General features: G+C 42.9%; 1 long non-coding RNA gene across 1 annotated transcript; it reads left to right on the top strand.

Annotated features, from left to right (window-relative positions):
• The first annotated feature begins 72 nt into the window (after window positions 1-72).
• Window positions 73-8,960, top strand: LOC134521945 (uncharacterized). Its single transcript, XR_010072905.1, has 3 exons — window positions 73-341; window positions 5,879-5,979; window positions 6,935-8,960. It is a non-coding gene; the product is annotated as an uncharacterized LOC134521945 (long non-coding RNA).
• The last annotated feature ends 3,115 nt before the right edge of the window (window positions 8,961-12,075 follow it).

The raw sequence follows: 12,075 nt of genomic DNA, 5'->3' as shown, positions 1-12,075 counted from the left end.
CCGCCCTGGCGCGGGGTGGGGGGGAGTGTGTCTATCGTGGCCCCCGTCCGGGCGGCCCAGGGCAGCCCGCGGTCCCCGGTCCCCGTCCCTGCCGCCTCAGCCCTGCGCTTTCCGCCTCGTCCAGCCAGCTCTGCGCTGGCCTCTGCGCCAGCCCCGCGGCGCACGGTTGTGATGGCGCGGCGCACGGTGTGTCCTCAGGGCGCTGAGCCCTCCGTCGGGCCCGCTCCGCCGCCTCAGCCGCTCCGCCGTCAGCCGCCGGCTCCCGGCCTGTCAGCGCCTAACCGCCGCTTCCCTCATCTTTCAGTCAGTCTTACAAGAACCTGCCTCTCACTTAAAACTTTGTAAGTTTTCTTAGAAGGGATATGTTTTAAATACCTGAACCCAGCAGTGGAACGGACTGTAACTGAGACAACTGACTCTGTGTGTTGACTGCTGAAGGCTTTTTGGCTGATGTAGGCCGTCAGAGGGGAGCACGGGAGGTGAGGAAGAGGGGGGTTATTGATCCAGGTCTGTCCTGCCACAGGGCACCACCTCCGAGCTGCCTCAGCCAGCCAGCAGGCCAGACCGCAGGGTGACTTTGGGATAGTTTCACCTTCATTAGTCCACATGAATAATTCAGTGTAGCTGCAGGTAGACCGCTCCAGCTTCTCAAGAGCTTTCAGCTATGTGACAAATCAGAAAGCATACTAGCTCTCTGGTCATAACACGAAGGCTACAGAAAAAATGTTAGAAATAACTAGATTTCAGAACAGAATAATTTAACTCATCACTCCTAAAAAGTTGCAAGCATTTACTAACACATTAATTTTTAGCAGGTCAAATTTTTATACCCCACCCTGACAGAAAGAGAAATCTCAGTAAAATTGAGATTAATTCTGCTACTGGTATGGGTGCACAACCATGGCTCAGTAATCCATTAAACATGACTCTCATGGCCAGAGGATACTGAGAAGTCATGTTTGTGTTAACCCAATGCGATCTATACTTGATTTTAAGGTAATGTAGTTCAGATATGTCTAGGAATCATAAGGCAAATTCTTTCTTTTACTCCATTCAGCCCAAGACACTGTTAGTCTCCCAGCTATGCCAACAGCAGCTAGTATTTTTGGCTCCTGCATCATCTCCTTAGAGTCGCTGGCATGGGAGGAGAGGTCTAGGGACAGAAAAGATGAGTAGCAGCGGCTGTAGCTTTCTGATGGCACATACCTGGCAGGCATCCCCATGGGAGTCTTTGCCAGCTGGCACAAGTAGAGCAGCCAATATCCTGGATTCAGGGAAGCAAGGAATGTGGCTTCATGTATTGGCTCTATCAAAACACATTGTTATCTCAAGGGATCAGTTTTAAAATGATATCTTAAATTTTGTGATAAAAATCCTCAAGAAAACATTTTTTATAATGCTGAATTGCGGTTATTACTGTCCTGGAAGTACTTTATATCCAACCATTTTCAGTATCAATTCAGAACTATCCTGTCACAGAGACAATTGATAGGCAATAAATGGGCATTCCACTGGACATTTACATTTAGTGAAATAGATGAACTGTTACCGATTTGTAATAGCTTAGTATCAGCTATGTAGCTCTTTAAAATGTGCTGCTTGTGAGTCAGTGGCATTCCTTTATCATATAAAATAAAAATACATATTGTATTTTCTTAAGTTCAGCAGAATCCAACTGTACCAGTTGGATCATTACTGTGTGAGGAACTGTAGAAATAGGGTAAGAGGCAGCCCTTGCTGAGAAAAGCTCACACTTGCCTTGAGACAAGATACAGGATGGGCACATGGTACAACAGAATTTGTGGGAAGAAAAAATAGGAATGTAACAGTAGTGAGAACAGATGGCTATACAAGTTTATATTTTAAGTAATTCATGTATAAAAGTAAAATATATGTCACATATAACACAGCAATAAAAATCTGATGCTTTCAGGCGATGAGTATCCCAGGTCTTGAATTAGCAGGCATGTGGCATAGAGGTGTTTCACCTCAAATGGTGCACAAATCCAGCCAGGAGATACCGGAGCCAGAACTTCCTGCTGTGTGTCACATAGTATTTATAATAACAGGAATGGTAACAACATCTGCTGGGTACAATGGCACCAATTAAATATCACACTGGGAAGGTAAGATACTGAGGGATTCTGTTAGACATAAACAGCTCCAACTCATCAGGATTAATTACCACGGGACTAATTGTTGAATATTGTGGTAGTTCCTGTCTCCAAACTCTGTAATTGTAATGTCTAAGGCTAGTGGCTGTTCTGTATGTGTCATGTTTTCTTCTATATCTGGTATTTCTTGCGGTATCTAATCATCGTCCTGTTTTGGATGATGCTCTGCGATAACCTGTGATTAATTGTATCTGGCACCTTGTTAATTCTGACGTGTGATGCCTGGTACATTATAAATGCAGCAGAGTTTGGCCTCAATATTTGAATTTTGATGCCTGGCATCTCACTTTTAACGGAGAAAGTCAGACAGAAGAATTTCCTGTTTTAGGATTGACTAAGAAATTTTCCTAAAAATACAAAATAGCTAAGAACAGCTATTTATAACAATCCATGCTTTATAATAAGTTCCTATCTGCTGATCCCTTTTTTACCTCAGTATCACTTAACATCTTGGAGTAAATTACACATCAATAGCAATATCTGTACTCTACTTAACAACTTCTGGTGCTTCTAGTACCTGTGCAACTCTCCTAATGTCAATGCAGCAGAACGACAGTTCCCTAAATTTACCAGTCTAGCAAAATTTCTGGTATCGTGTGCCAGATTATTCCATAGAGCGTGTAGGCTCTTCCTTACGCTTTGAAGATGTACATTTTATTAGAACAATGCACTTGAAATCCTTCTACCTGAGGAGTTTGAAAGTGTTCTTGTGAGTTCAAAGTCCGCAGGTTCCTACAGCCTGAATCTCTGTTTCACAGCCATTCTTTTGCTCAGAGGCAGTTCACCACGGGCTGATGAGCGCACTGGAGGATGCGACTCCAAGACTCTCCAGACTAAATGTGCAGAGTCACTGCACAGTGCTGGCTTCGCTGTCGGGGGGACAGTTCCAGGGAGCTGCTGCTCAATGAACTGACGGTGCCCATAAATCCTACCTTTGCACATTCAGTTGCTATTTAAAGTTGCAGTGTCATTAACCTATTTCTAAATATGCTGGACAGGGAAATTACTTTCCAAAATGTGCCCCTCTCTCAGCAGGAAAGGGAGGAGGTATGCAGGCAAGACAGGAGAAAAAATGGGGAAAGTACTGAAGGCTCAGTGGCACCAACACTGTGCTGCCTTGTGTCAGCTCCTCAGTGTCCTTTCTCACTATGCTTCCAACCCTCCAGCACTTTTCTGTGCTTATGAAATGAATAAGGGTTTGTATGTGAAAATGGAAAAATGTTGTCAGAGCTTTCTTCCCATTGGCTTAGGAAGAACAGAGTCCATGAATAAATGGTTAAAACTTCCTTGCCAAGACTGCTGGCTACTAGTGGCAGTTACCCAAAACTCTGGTCAGTCTTCCAAAATGACAAGCAATTAAGTAGCTGGCTGTGCTAATGCTGGACAATAATAATGATAAACTGGGAGCACTAGAGATGGTGCTACCTGGCATTATTTAAATGTGAATTTCATTTTTTTCCCCTAGCGTTCTTGCAGAACATATCCAAAGAGAAATCAGTCATATCATCTATTCCATAATGAAAAAAATTACAAATAAAAGCACAATTCAAATTGGACATGGAAATAATGATGATAATTAAAAAAAAAAAAAAGCAACCAAAGCAATACACCCACACTAGCTACCAAATTCCTGCGTGTAGAGCTGTTAGTGTTTTCAGCATCAGAAAAAACTAAAAGTGAGAGACAGAAACACAGAAGATCCTTATTCAGGCAAAAATGCAGGCTGGAAAAAAAATCTCTGTGATAAGGAATATCATCAGTAAGTTTGAATCACTCCCTGCCTGGGATTTCCTGCCTCCCCTCAGTCGTACCTGCAGGAACTGCAAGTTTACACACAGCAGTACGTTCAGGTGACACAGTGCAGCTGGCCAGGTTGCTTTGCTGCTCTGCCCAGGGAACAAGCTCACGCAAAACTCCAGGTTACTGCTTTTGGGTACACGAAACAAATTTGGTTCAGGTATTTCTAAATAGCCCTACAGTCACAATGTGGACACAAGCTGGGGTACTGCAGAGTCTTGTCTTCTGTTTTCTGTGTTTCCTGATTCAGAACAAAAAGTAAACATTTTGACACTGCCTATGAAATAAAATGTCTGGAAGAAATTAAGCGATCTTACCAAACCAGGTTTTATTTCTCTAATTAAAGCTTTTCCTGATGTGATTCTTTGCCAGGGCATCTGGAGTTTTAATTTCCAGATAATAACCTAATTCTTCCAAGGAACAATGCCACACCCGTAGTGCCAGTCCAGACTGAAATCCAAGAGCCAGGCAGGGTGTCTGGGGCAATGGAGCTTTACGTCAGAACATGATAGAAAGTGGTTTACTGGAAAGTCTGGATCAGCACTGGGCTGCTGCATGTTTCAGCTGGATCTGAATCCACCTGGGGTTATTGAAGCAAATATTTAAAAAATGCAAAGGAGGATTTTCTCAAAGCTTTTCTACCTTTTCCAAGCACCGGTTGGCCTAATGTAAGATACTGTCTCTACCTACAGAGACTTTCTTAAAAAAACAGCCAACCTAAAATGAAGAAAATCCCAAAGTTTCTTCTCATCACAAGAACAAAACCAGAGCAGCCAAGTGAAAGAGCACTCACTGCAGTGAACCCCGAGCACAAACATGGTACCCTGCTGTCTCTTACAAGGGATATAAAGAGCAAAACTACTATTTCCCTCCGGAGTGTTGCCTGTACGCGGCATTTATATGATGGTTTTCTCATATTGTGCCATCTGGTGGATTTCAGTGAACTGGCCTCAGCACAGCATGTTCTAGCACATTGGGGTAAGGAACTCCAGGTGAGATCCCATCTGTCCTGATTTCAGATTAGTTGCTTGTGAGAAGCAGAAATATGGGAATCCCTACCTAGGCATAAAGTAAAGCAAAACTCAAAATCTCTCAGTTATGTTTCTGTCTCATAACTTCCCAAGCAAGATGGGTTCCTTCATTCCTTCTTCTGTATTTTCCTTGCAGTATAAATTGCTGAATGTATTATGAGATTACATTTGATGGTGAAAAGGGTCTCCTCTTCTGCAGAGTCACAAAAAGTATTTCTTTCAACTACTTAAGAGGCAATGCAAGAGAAAAGTACTTGTGATATATATAAAATTAGTGCCAGTATGGATGTAGGTCTGTTCCAGTAAAATCAATGCAGATTCTCAATATTTATATCGGTAACTAAGAGCAGACGCTGGCTCTATTATTAACATTCCAGGCTTGCATAATATCAGACTCCTTTGGTATCCACCATATAAACAGGCAATTAGAGGATAGTACAGAAAGCTGAAAGAAAAAAGACAGATATCCTGGTTAATGTTCACACAAAGGAAGCTTTTTGAGCCTTAAATCAGATTAGTCTTCATTAGGTCATCTGTTGTAAAAATAGATTGAAAGGGATAATGCCCCCCAAGCCCCTGTAATCTGTATGGATACCCAATCACAGTTCCCATTGAAATAAAAAGTAAAAAATAGGCTTTATTATTATAATGCATGTAAATGAACTTAATGATAATCTGTGAAGTAGAGATGAACACCCTTTTTCTAGGGGGCAGCACTGGGGTGGCGTTGCTATGGGGCTGTGGTGTTATCCTGATTGTACCCTCCGTGAGTGCCTGCTGGGTGACTGTTCCTGCTCCAGCCTAGAAAACTCTGCCCTATTTTTAGATCCCCAGCTCACATTTCAGCGAACGCTAAGTATCTCTGTGTGTCAACAGATCCTGAATGTCTCCCGATGGCGCGTCAAGCACGTCGACGTAGCGGGGACGTCATTTGTGTGTGCGGTTTGTGGAAGCTTACATCACTAAATATGTCACTGGTATGTATTAAATTGGTTTAGAACAAATTCAGATGTTTTCTTTTCCTGGGCAGACAGCCAGCAGACCATAGTGTACAAAGGAGCCTCACGGCAGGTGGAGGGGCTCGGGGCTGTTGGCTAGGCAAGGGACAGTGCAGCCCCGATGCCTAGCTGGCAGTCCAAACTCCAACGGGACAAGAGGGGATGGCTGTCACCCCCACCAAATATGTGTGCACCCCACACAAGCTACTGGAACTTTTAGGAGGTTTGTGGATAGTCTGGATGGAGAAAATAGGTGCTGAGATCCCGTTGGGTGCCCAACTCAGCACTTCGCCCCACTGAGATGGGCTCACAGGGCCCAACTCCTGGATCTGTCACCAGGCGCCATGGGGAAGGGCTGGACAAGGAGTGACAGTGGCTTCAATCCTTTTAGGATTCTCGTGCTTTGGAATTGCAGAGTTCAAAGTTACCCACTGGGTACTGCTGCCATATCCAGTTATCGTGGGAACCATTTCACAGAATCCCATCTATACACTCACGCTGATTCATCTTTAAAGCTGTATGGTTTTTTTCTTCCCAGCTCTCTTTAGCAGACTTTCCAGAGCTTGATTGCTGCAATTGCTCCAGCATCCCCCTGATTTCTGAGTTAATTTATTGGTGATCAGTTTATCCATTTGTTCATGTCAGCTCTTCTTTAGTTTAAGTACTTATTCCCGTCCCCGCTGTGCTTACAGCATTGCTTGTATCCCCTCTTGTATTCATTTCACTCACACGAGGGCAATCTCCATCCCTAATACCGACTGTCCATTCCCCTGACCATCACCGTGTCCCTTCTGGGAGCCTCTGCAATGCTTTTGAATGTGCGTGACAAGAATTAAGCGTAGTATTATTCCACATCCCGATGACCCTAACACTTTCCTGTCTCAGATGGAGATACCTTACGCATCTTAAGAGACTTTCTTCTTCATGTTTGCAGGATGGTGTCCACCCGCTGAGCCATCCTCTGCTCAGCCAGGCTGGATGTAAGTCATTCTCTTCTGCCATTATTTCCTACTGAGGAGCTTCCAGTTTCTAACAGAATTTTTTTGCTATTAGTTCATGTGACATGACCTAAATCCACGTACCATTTAATTTCATTCCAGTCTTAACTACTCTAGTCATCAGGATACTTTTAATCGATAATGTCTCCTAATTTCATGTCACATCAAAAAACCTCATCACAATTTTAAAATTTCTCTCCTAAAGCCATTCATTCTGTGATGGGATGTACACTAGCATTTAGCACTGATAATTTTTTCTTCTTTACCATAGCCACTGTTTCATAGTTTGAAATGATATGACACCATCCTTACTTTATCAATATGTTAAAAATTCTGTCCGCTGGACCTGCAGCTCAGCGCAGTGCCTCCAGAACTCAGTGGGGAGGCTGACCCGTCAACCTGTCCGAATAAAGCCTCTGGCATTTTGCTGCCACCTTTCACGGACCAACACGCTGCGAAGGATCTTACACGTTTAAAATGTAAGCCCGTTCATGCGGGCAGGCTGCCTCAAGGCACTAATTTCCAGTCTTAGAAATTATATGCAAAACTATGAACTAGCCTTAATTATACAATTATGATGTATGTGTAATACACAACATCCAGGAGGAAATAATTGTTTCAGGACACATTTGTATATTCTTTAGACTTCCACATTTGTTGCTATAGTGCCCATCACAGTCCAATATTCCTTTTCTTGTATCTGTTTTTCCTCCTTTTTTTCTATTTGCTTTTGTTTCTGTGGAAAATTTTCAGTTTGTTGTTTTGGGTTTTGCTTGGTGGGCAATTGTCCATCTCTGATACTTCAAATGCATGAAATCTAATTATCTTTCAAGTTTGATGGAAGACTATGAAAACCAGAATAAGAGGGAAATTTATCTCTTCAGCATTTATTTCACTGCAAATTCTTGAGATAACTGCACTGGTGAAAAGGGCTCCCGAGTAACCTTCTGTAGCACAGAGGGGCAGGATTTTCTGAGAACTGTGTTATATGTGGTATGAGTCATACCAGAGCTCGGGGCAACACGATACTCCAGATACCCTCAGCTGAGGAGACTGCAAAACCCATTTCTGTTTGAATATCCCAGAATAGCACTATGAACCATACATTAGATGACATGCAATGACTATTTACAGCAGCCCAAAGAATAGCCTGTGACAGATAACAGCTAGGACTTATTTTAAGCCCATGTTCATTTTGGTGTTTGGCCGGCATTAATGAAGTGCAAGACATGCCGCTGTAAACAGAGGCTGAAGATGCGGGGCGTACACTGAGAGAGGCCGTAGTGGCAGGTTCACAGTATGTAAACAATTCCACTGAAATCACACATCTATTTTGCATACTGATAATACAAAAAGGGGAATTCTTAATCTGCCGGGCCAGGATTTCTCTGTGAAGCTCCTGGAGGAGTAAGTCTGGGAAAGTCCAGAGGCTGCAGACTGAGATCAGCACTAAGGCACAGACCAGGTGAACCACCGAATGAAAGCACAATGGGGACAATTTGAAGAAGACAAAATCACCCACAGCATACAAACTAACAGAGGTGCATCAGTCTTTTTCCCATTTTTTTATAGCCATGTTTTTTGAGGATTAGATATTCGTAGCCTGTCGCTACAGAAGATCTGTTTGCCGCTCAGAGCAGTGAAATGGTATCAAGTATATCAGCAGCAAAGTATTCCTCCTTTAAACAGCCAGGAGGTTTAGGCCATCTTATCATTACATTTTGAATACATTCTTTGACTCATGTTTTCTTATATACAGCAGTAGCTGATTAAATATATTACTGAACTCTGAAAGTCTTGAGCATATGATGTGATTATGAAACTTCAATGCTTTTGCTGTTTTGTTTACATTATCTTCAAAAGCCTGAGAATTTCTTAGACATTTTGTTCTTAGAATAGTTGCCATCTATTTTAAAAGAGACAAGCTGCATCTTCAACAGCCTTTTTTAATGATTCTTCTTCTGTTTTTTTCTCCTTAATTTAAAATAAAATTTCTGATTATTGTGATAACAAAAGAGAACAAAAAGTATTCAGCTATTTATGACTTTATTGATAAGCAACTAAGTAGCAACATACACCACACATTCCAAATGACAAACACAGTATATTCAAATAAGGAATATTTATGCCTGATAGGGATTCACAGATTATGTATTTAAGTGCATAAGAAAAAGGCAAGTTACTTGCTCAGAAGAAGATGAAGTCTGCCTTGATGTAAGAAATTAAATTACTTCCTTAAATTGATGTGGCAAGGTGATATGCTACCTCATAGTTGAATTTTGCCTTGATATTTCTTAATGTACTGAGACACTTCTAGTCATACATCTCCGTTAAAAACAAATGTATTCAGTGCCGCAAATCCAATTTGAAAATGTGCTAGAAAGCTTGTGAAAGCAATGATAAACATGCAGATTTCTCCCCATAATTTCCAGCATGTCAGGTTTATTTATTCTTGATTTTCATGGTTCAGGTCTTCTGGAATAATTAGATACTGTGACAGAGTTTTAAAAATGTAACATAATAAATACCTCTATTAATTAAAAGCTGGAAACCATTGAACATAAAATTCATGAGTTCTTGGCAATTCCAGACCCTTAGTAACTCAATTTCACAAGCTAATGAACAGTTTAACACAGAAAGGCCTAAGCAACGTGATGACTTCAGTGCACACCCGAGCAGAGGACGCATCTCTGGGACACCACGAAACAAACCCCGGCTTTGAAGTTATTTGAAACAAATCTGCACACTGTTGGCATACTGCTTAAGCATCCACAGAGAATCACAGCAAAGTTTTCTGCCTCTGTGTCGGGTGAAAGAGTTTGTGTTTATTTGCCTGGCGAGGGAAGGTGGAGCAGCAGAGTCCAGGGCATTTGAGTGGGCTCCAGCAGGACAGACACGGACCAGGTCAAACGTCCCCTGACCACACACTGCCATGCTGTGGGTGGAGGGTATCAAGCCCATACCACAGGGGATATAAAAGGCAACTAAACTCCTGCCTGTTCTTTCTTCAGTGCCTTACCATCGTACTGGGGAATGGACAGAAATGCAGACAAAGAATGTGCTTTAGGACCAGGCTGCCCATTATTCCAGACATTTTTTCTTCCTACTCTTTGTTTCTCTTTTTTTCCCCCCTCTCTCTTTTCACGTCTCCTTCCTTCTCGATGCATTTTACCCACCACACCGGCCTAGGCAGGCTTCATTTCCGAGTTTGTTTTCCATGCTCACATAAGCAATAAATTAAGACTTACCTTTTGAGTATCTCTTAGCTTTGGATCAGTCCTCTGAGGGTAATTGTCACTCTCTAATAACAATTGTTTTAGGCTGTTACAAATTTAGCAGACCACAAACACCGGTTTATTCTGAACTCCCAACTGGGAGGCTGGAAATGTTGGCCAAGGTCTGACCTCAGTGGGAATATCTATATTGGAAATTGAGACAAAGAGGCTTTGGTTATTCCAATTTCTTTCCAAATGCAAAGCTTCTCAGCTGTGTATAGCTGGTAGAACACACACTCTTGGGGAAGGTGAACCCTACGGGAGCAGAAGAGTGGATCCTGCCTGCGGCGCTCCCCGAGCTGCAAGGCACGGAGCCGGGAAAGGCGCCCAGACCCTGGGTGAGCCGGCTCACAGCCAAAACCATCCCTGTCCACGGCTTCTTCCAGGCTCCAGGTGGGAACCTGCTTCACCCTACCGACACCCCAAGAAGGGGATGTTCGCCAAATTAAGTATAAATGCCTCCGTACTGGGTGATGTGCACAGTTTTGTGTAGGATTCTCAGTGCCCTCAGCAATGACTATGTTTTTATAACACACTGAAGGTCAAAAATCTGTGGCAAAAGGAATAGCCAGTCTGGATTCAAAAAGGATTAATCAGAAGTTATAGGAGTGGGAAAAAATATCAAAAAAGCACATACAGAATAAAAAAAAAGCATATATAGAATCATCTCAAAAGTCAAGAGCTGTCAAGCTCGTAGGTAAAATCCAGTAAGTCGAGTTACCCCAACTGGTACTTTGCTGTTTCCTTTCACAACCGCTCTCTCTACTGCAAATCAGTCTTCACCAGGGAAGAAATGATGAAGTCTTATTAAAGAGTACAAATTACAAGAGTTCAGGATAAGCTATGTGTCTTCCAGCTGTCATCAAATCCTAATTATTTATTGGAAATATTTCTTACAGTCTTTTCATGTTTTGTACATTAGAAGTCTCACTTTTTACAAGAAAAAACATTCAGAAAATAGAGGAGAGTGGGGAGAATCATGGAATCTGTTCCACTTCAGATGACTACATCTCGACACCTCATGTTTTGAGTTGATTTCTTTATTTTTTGAGTCGATTTCTTTATTTTTCCCCCAGCTGGGGGGGTGCCCCTGCAGATCAGGCCGGTTTGGGTTGGCGGATCCCCTCTCTCCCACCGCCCCCCCGTCTCTGGGGCAGCATCCCTGGCCAGGTCCCAGGCCCGTGTCCCAGTGCGGGGCCGTGGGAGCTCCGGGCACAGATCCCCTCTGACACCAGCTCCCAGGCCCTCTGCTGGCAGGGTCTCTCCTTTTAAAAATCAAAGTGAAAAAAAAAACCCAGGTGATGTTCTTTCTCACTGTTCTTTGTGCCGTGGGTATGTGTTGTACAATATTCTCCATGTGTGGGCTGGTTCCATTCCTTGGTGCCTCGCTCTACGCTCAAGGACATCCGAGGTGAAATACTTCATTATTATTCTGTCATTAGCACCGTGATGCAATTCCCAGCCCACTGGCAGCTGCCAGAGCAGCGTCACTCCGGGTGCTGCCAGGAATGGCAAACGCGCGGCACTGAGGCTGCTCCACAGCCTCTGGGGCAGGACTCCTTCCTGCTTCAAATATTGAATTTCTCTGCCATGTGTTTTCTGGATCATTAGAACAAGGAGCAGCAGTGTAAATACAGGGCTGGGAATTTGGAAACAGACTGTTTGTAACACATTTTGTTGCCCTATTTTAGGCACGTTTTAGCTCAGAATTAAAAACATTCCCAAACATTCAGTTTCACAACATCCATGAATATAAGTGCCAGAATTAGGTTTGTGTTAGGATTAATCCAACAGGTCCACGT

Source organism: Chroicocephalus ridibundus, chromosome 11, assembly GCF_963924245.1.
Source record: "Chroicocephalus ridibundus chromosome 11, bChrRid1.1, whole genome shotgun sequence".
NCBI lineage: Eukaryota > Metazoa > Chordata > Aves > Charadriiformes > Laridae > Chroicocephalus > Chroicocephalus ridibundus.
The sequence above is the reverse complement of the archived record's forward strand: the minus strand, read 5'-3'. Positions and strand labels throughout refer to the sequence as shown.